Raw genomic sequence first — 8104 nt, 5'->3', positions numbered from 1 at the left:
TCTCTCTCTCTCTCTCTCTCTCTCTCTCTCTCACACACACACACACACACACACACACACACACATACCTGCTTATAGATGAACATACTACATACTTATGTAAATAATATTTTTAAAAAGCAATGATACCAGTGATTATTTATTCTATAAAGCCATGCTTAATTTCTTACAGTTCATAATGACTTTACTTTAGTTGCCAATACTTTTGAGATAGATGTAGTTGATCTTAATTTTATACTTCTCTTTTTCTATTCTGTTTTAGTCTTAATGCAATTGTCAGTCAACCTATCAATAGTAGAATGATTGCATGCCCACACTCTATGTACCTAGAGTGCATATTGGCCACCACATAGGTTCACTTTAATGACTTGCTAGCTACTGTGAAGTTGAACATCAAAAGCACAGTTTTAACTAGTATATTCTAAATATACCCAAGATCTTTGTCCATAACCATTTTAACCTGACCTGAGCCAAATCACCTTTGTAGAGTACTATGACATGTGGATCATGGCTTGAAAAGAGCAAACAAATCCAGGAACAAATTATCATTGAGAAAAAAAAAAAGAAATTTGGCCTTTTTCACATTCTGTCAATGAATTGGTGCTCATTTTCCATTCTTATTCTCATTTATGCACATCGACCCATCTGTTCATCTGTCCATCCATCCATCCATCCATCCATTCTTTTTCAAAGTGCTCTCTGGTTTTCTGTGTTAAATCTTATCCTCTAGTGGGGTAAGATTGCCATCTATTCAAATTGTACTGGATATTATGAAGGAAACAAAATGATAATTATAGAATTGTAAGTAATCATGGTGAATATTAAATTTTGTGTTCCTATGAGGAAACAGATGAAAATTGTTAGTCAAAAAAGTCAGAAATTTTGTTTAGTTTTGGAGGCTTAAAGGGTAATGCCCCAACAAGCTTGGTGTCTGGTGAGAGTCCTAGACTATGGTTAGGCTAGTATATATATTTACACTATTGTATTGCAACACTATTGCATTGGAGAGTTATTTTCTAAGACATGAATTGGGAAAATGCATTATTGACTTTATATATATATATATATATATATATATATATATATATATTTGTGGAGTATAGTGTAAAGGTTGCCAGCTACATTCTAGTAAATACTATAAAACAGATTTCTACAGGAGGAGACATGAATAATGAAGAGGGGTACATCATGCAATTATGTTGGATAGCCCAGGCAAATATAGCATAGGCTTGAAAGGTCCTGATGAAGGAAGACAGAGATAGCAAGAAGTTAGGAAACTTACACAATAGCCAGGCATCATGCAGATAAATTCAAATATATCACACTTTAAAAGTCAAAGTAAGCTGGGCGTGGTGGCGCACGCCTTTAATCCCAGCACTCGGGAGGCAGAGGCAGGCGGATTTCTGAGTTCGAGGCCAGCCTGGTCTACAGAGTGAGTTCCAGGACAGCCAGGGCTACACAGAGAAACCCTGTCTCGAAAAACCTAAAAAAAAAAAAATAAAATAAAAAAAATAAAAGTCAAAGTAATCAATTTTTTATTCATCATCTGTAGTTATAAAAGGACATCCCTGGAGATGAAGTAGTAAGTTTATGGTCACACAAGGAGTCAAGCTCATTTCCTGGTATGACAATGAATATGGCTACAGCAGCAGGGTGGTGGACCTCATGGCCTACATGGCCTCCAAGGAGTAAGAAACCCTGGACCACCCACCCCAACAAGGACCCCAAGAACAAGAGAGAGGCCCTTGGTTGCTGAGGAGTCCCTATTCCAACTCGGCCCCCAACACTGAGCATCTCCCTCACAATTTCCTCCCCAGACCCCCATAATAACAGGAGGAGCCTAGGGGAGCCCTCCCTACTCCCTTGAATGCCATCAATAAAGTTCGCTGCACCCACCCCCCCAAAGAGTATTGACTAGTGTAAATACTAAGGGATCCATACACAGACAGATTTTTATGCCCCTTGGCAAATAGGGAAGATTCATGTTTTGTTTTGTTTTGTTTTGTTTTGTTTTGTTTTTGGTTTTTCGAGACAGGGTTTCTCTGTATAGCCCTGGCTGTCCTGGAACTCACTTTGTAGACCTGGCTGGCCTCGAACTCAGAAATCTGCCTGCCTCTGCCTCCCGAGTGCTGGGATTAAAGGCGTGCGCCACCACGCCCGGCGGAAGATTCATGTTTTAATCTTTCCTACTATGGCACATTTCAACACAAAACCATATATTGAACAACAATTCTCTTGGTGCTCATTATTGGTTAGGTTTGTCTCAAACAGAAGTAGATCCAGAACACTCCTGTGTCATCTTCCTTTACTGAGTTAAACAAAAGATCCAAAGTATAAGATTACAAAGTCCATTTATGGACCGGCACTGGACCAGATCCCTCACAGCACACACCCTAGTTGCAGCTCCACCCTCCAGGTTTTCAGACACATCCAGCTTTACAGGTGAGATCTTAAACCCCCGCCCTGAGACCAGGCATATTGGGACTCCTGAGACCCAGGGAAGCAGATTCCCTGCCTAGCAGGAGACCCAGGTGCCTTCTGGCTCCCACCTGTGCCCGCCCTTTGGGAGCAGAGACCTGATCCCATACAGCACACACACCAGAGGCATCTCGATTCTCACCCCCCCACCCCCCACCCCGCCCAAGTATTCAGACACATCCAGCTTCACAGACTGGGAGTAGAGTCCCAGTGCAGGACCAGACCCCACACAGCACACATCCCAGTTACAGCTTGACTCCCCAGGGTCAGAGGATCACAGGAAGGACAGGCTTTAGTCAGAGATAGGGAGGCCAGATGACATCAGAGATAATCAGATGGCCAGATGCAAGAGCCAGAATATAAGCAACAGAAACCAATTTGACTTGGCAACGTAGAACCCAGTTCTCCCACCATAACAAATACACAAACACACCCTTAAAACAAGATTCAAATCTAAACTTTCATTTCGTGAAGATGACACAGGACTTTAAGAAGGACATGAAAAACTCCCTTAAAGAAATGAAGAACACAAGTAAACAAGTAGAAGCCCTTAAAGAGGGGATTGGAGGGGAAATGAGGAAAGGGGATAAAATTTGCAATGTAAATAAAGAGAACAGCTAATAAAAAAAGAAAGAAAGAAAAGGAAGGAAGGAAGGAAGGAAGGAAGGAAGGAAGGAAGGAAGGAAAGAAAGAAAGAAAGAAAGAAAGAAGCACTAGCAATAAATCCTTTCACTTGGTCCCCTGCTGTTTTATCATGAGGTGCTAAACAGTTTCTAGCCTTAGAGGAATGCAGAAGCAGGTCAGCTATTTTATTTTATTTATTGACATTTCAAATATTATCCAACTTCCCTCTTTCCTCCAGAAACACCCTATCCCCAACCCCTTCACTTACCTCTTTGAGGATGCTCCTCCACCTGTGCACCCACTCCTGCCTCAGCTCTCTAGCATTTCCCTACCCTGGGAGCCTCCGCAGGACCAAGGGACTCCCATCCCAGTGATGCCCAATATGGCAACCCTCTGCTACATATGAAGCTGGAGCCATGGGTCCTCTCATGTGTACTCTTCGGTTGGTGTTTTAGCCCCTGGGAGCTTTGGAGGTCTGGTTGGTTAATATTGTTGTTCTTCCTATGGGGTTGCAAATGCCTTCAGCTCCTTCAGCCTTTGCCCTAATTTCTCCACTTAGGGTCCTTGTGCTCAGTCTGGTGTTTGGCTATGTGCATTTTGTCTTGGTCAGGCTCTGGTAGAGCCTCTCTGGGGACAGCTTTACCGACTCCTGTCAGCAAGCTCTTTTTGGCATCAGCAATAGTGTCTGGGTTTGGTGTCTGCAGATGGGATGGATTCTTAGGTGGGTCAGTCTCTGGATGGTCTTTCCTTCAGTTTCTGCTCCATTCTTTGTCCCTGCATTTCCTTTTGACAGGAGGAATTCTGGATTAATTTTTGTGTGATGGGTGGGTGGCCCTATCCCTCAACCAGGGGCCATGCCTATCTACTGGATATGGTCTCTACAGGTTCTATCTCCCCTTTGTTAGGTATTTTGACTAATTTCCTCCCTGTTGGGCTCTGGGAATCTCTTGGTTCCCTGGCATCTGGGACTTTCTAGTGGCTACCATCAGTTCCCTCTCCCCCACTGCTACACACCTCTTTTCAAATTCCTGAGCCTTTGTACTTCTCCCCCATCTCCTCTCATATCAGAATCAGCCCTGCTTTTTCCCTCACTGTCCCTTCTACCTCCCAGATCCCTAACTCTTCATTTCTCTTTTGTGATCAAGGTTTTTTTTTCCTCTCTGTTGACCAAATCATGTCTCCTTCCTTAATATCTTTGACTAAACTGATTCATTAGTACAGCTGCACTAAAGCCCCTCATGCAATATGAATATATTGCATCCTTATGTTTTACATAGTAGAGAAATCCTGTAAAGAGTTCTTACATTGATTTACGTATTCTTGAACTTCTGTTGTACTGATGTTTTCAGACTTCTTTTCAGAGTCCCGTAGCCTTAAGGGCTTCCCTGAATGTCACAGAGTCACCATGTTGCTAAAGATCATGTCTCACCAGACATGTTCTCACTTCCCAGACTCAGAATCCTGCTGTTTCTGCTTCTCATAGAGTCACTAAACTTGGCAGAGATAACATTCCCCAAAGGAGGAACATGACATAAAATATGTACATGATTATGGAAACAAGCTTTATACCTAAAGCAACCATCAGCACACAAGGAGACCCATGTCACACCATCTCCTCCACAACCATGCTAGATGTGGCAAAAAGGTACAAGAGCCAATTGTTCAAATAAGCTTCACATTCTTTGTATAATAGGATAGTATAACAGTAAACAAGAAGGAATTTGGGTGAAAAATCATCATTTCCTTATTCTTGCTGCTACAATATAAATTATAAACTGTCAAAAATGAAATAGTCTTGAGACCACATATGCCTGCCTGTTGGACTTTCTGTTAGAAACCTGCTCATGTCTGCAGCTTAGCCAATCTCATCCTGTATTCTCCAGTTGGTCTTCCCTAAGATAGTTTAAGGAATGAGGAAACAAATTGAGTAGGGCTTTAGTCTTGGCATCAGGTTGCCCAGATCAGCACCTACTCTGTCCTGCTGAGGGTAATCCCAACAAATGTTCAGTCTTAAACACTTATTGAGGAATTCCTTGAATTTTTCTAGTTCCATCCACTTTCCTGTAAATTTCATAATGTCATTTTTTAAATAGCTGAGTAATATTCTATTCTGTAAATGTACCACATTTACCTTATCCATTTGTCTGTTGAGGGACATCTAAATTGTTTCCAGTTTCTTGCTATTATAAATAAAGTGGCAATGAATATGGTTGAGCACGTGTATTTGTGGTAGGATGCAGCATCCTTTTGGTATATTATATGCATGAGTGTAAAAGAATGCAAGTAGATCCATAGCTATCATCCTTGCAAAACTCTACTTCAAGTGGATAAAAAAATTCAACATAAAACCAGATATACTAAATGTATTAGTCAGGGTTCTCTAGAGTCACAGAACTTACGGATATGCTCTATATAGTAAAGGAATTTGTTGATGACTTACAGTCTGCAGTCCAAATCCCAACAATGGTTCAGTAGTAGCTGTGGATGGAAGTCCAAGGATCTAGCAGTTGCTGAGTCCCACACAGCAAGAAGGCGAAAGAGTGAGAGCCAGACTCCCTTCTTCCAATGTCCTTATATGGTCCCCAGCAGAAGGTGTAGCCCAGATTAAAGGTGTGTGCCACTACACCTTTAATCCCAGATGACCTTGGACTCGGAGATCTCCCTGTCTTAATCTTCTGGATTCAATCACCACTGTGTCTCAAGATCTCCATACCAAGATCCAGATCAGAAACTTCTATCTCCCAGTCTCCAGATTAGGTTCACTGGTGAGCCTTCCAATTCTGGATTGTAGTTCATTTCAAATATAGTCAAGTTGACAACCAGGAATAGCCACTACACTAAACATTATAGAAAAGAAATAGGAAATAGCCTTGAACTCATTGGCCCAGGAGAATACTTCCTAAACAACTCCAATAATGTAGGTGCTAGGATCAATAATTAATAAATGAGACCTCATGAAACTGAAGATTCCCTGCAATGATTGACTGTAAGAAGGAATTATGAGCTAAAATCAATTCTTTCTCCCCTTAGTTCTCTGCTGTCACAGTATCTCATCACAGCAACAAAACTGGGACTAGGACAATGTGTTAATGGATATATAGTTAAAAATGTAAACTATGACACAAAAATGTAAAGAATTATCCTAATAACAAAGATACTAGAAAACTACAGAAAAAATTCCATGATAAACATGAAAATTCTCAATAAAATACTTGTAAGCTGAATTCAGCAGCATATTCAAAAGTATATATTCAGTATACCCAAGTAGGCTTTATTCTGGGATCCAAGTGTGATTTGTTGTGCCTAAATCTATAAATGTAATAAAATACACAAATAGATTCACGGAATGAAATCACATGGTGATCTCAATAGACACAGACCTTTGGCAATGTCCAGTAGCACTTTACTTTAAAGCCTTGAAGAAATTAGCAGTAGAATGACCACATTTCAACATAATAAAGTCAATGGGAAGAAAATTTAAGTACTTCCTTAAAATCAAGACTGAGACAAACATGTCAACTCTCTTTATTCTATTCAGTATAGTGTTTGGAATCTTAGCTAGAGAGAAGGAAATAAAATAAATGTAAATAGGAAACTGCAAACCCATAGTATACCTGTTTGCAGGTGACATGATCCTATACCACAGGGTTGTTAAAGACTTGCTTCCAGCAAAGTAGCAGGATCCAAACTAAACATTCAAAGTAGCAGTAACTTTCTCTACAGCAATAATGAACCTGAAGAGTAAGAAATCACGACAACTATCAATTCACAATATGCCCCCCACACACACACACACAAACACACAAATACTGGAAAATGAGGCTGACGAGATGGCTTCATGGTTAAGAGCACTCCCTGCTCTTCCAGCAAGATTCCCTGGATCCACGTGGCAAATGATAATTATCTGTAACTCTGGTTCTAGGGGATTCAATACTCCCTTCTGATCTCTGAAGACACCAGAAATGTCAGTGTGCACAGATATGCATGGAAACAAAATACTCATACAAAATTTAAAAAGAAAAAAATATGCCTTGGAACAAACCTAACACAGAAAGTGAAAAATCTTCTCCAAGAAAAATTCTAAATATTGAATAAAGAAATTAAACCTTTCTCATACTCATAGACTACTATAATCAATATCATAAAAGCGGCTATATTACCAAAAGTTATCTAGAGATACAATACAATCCCCATAAAATCCCAATTATGCCGTTCACAGAAATGGAAAAGGCTATCCTAAAATTCATCTGGAAGGACAAAGACTCTGAATAACTGAAGCAATCCTCAGTAACAAAAACTGTACTGAAAGTAATGAAATACCTGATTTCAGATTATACTACAGAGCCACAGTAGCAATACAGTATGAAGGTGATAAAAAATGAAATGCACAACAACAGAATAATAGGACTGAGAATAACCATGTTACATGCCAACACCTGACTTTGGTGTGTTTTTATTTTGTTCTGGTTTTTCTCTTCCCTTTCCTCCTTCCAAACCCTCCCATGTGCCATACCCCAGCTCCCACTTTGCTCTCTTTAAAATTCATGGCTACTTTTTTCAGTTTTACACATATGCGCATGCACAAGCACTCGCGCGCGTGCACACACACACACACACACACACACACACAGACCATACATATAAAATCTGCTCGACTCCTATAATGTCGCTAACCAGAAGGCAGAGAGACCACAGGCCTCAGTGATAGACAAAGTACTACAGACAAGTAAAGTATGCTGAGAATAGCTTTTCTCCAGGAAGGTCAGCTTATTTTTTTCAAAGATGCTGAAAGCCTACTCTGGAGAGATGACCATCAAATGATGATAGGAAAACTGAATGTCCACATATGGAATCATGAGATCAGATCCCATCTGTTATCCTGTACAGAAATCAGTCACAAATTGCTCAAATCCTTTATGTAACACCTGAAATGGTAGAAGAAAAGAAAACACTGAACACTGAAGAAACATCTGGAAATATAGGCATAGACAAGGATTTTCTG

The sequence above is a fragment of the Mus pahari genome, chromosome 3 (assembly GCF_900095145.1).
Source record: "Mus pahari chromosome 3, PAHARI_EIJ_v1.1, whole genome shotgun sequence".
Classification (NCBI taxonomy): Eukaryota; Metazoa; Chordata; class Mammalia; order Rodentia; family Muridae; genus Mus; species Mus pahari.
The sequence above is the reverse complement of the archived record's forward strand: the minus strand, read 5'-3'. Positions refer to the sequence as shown.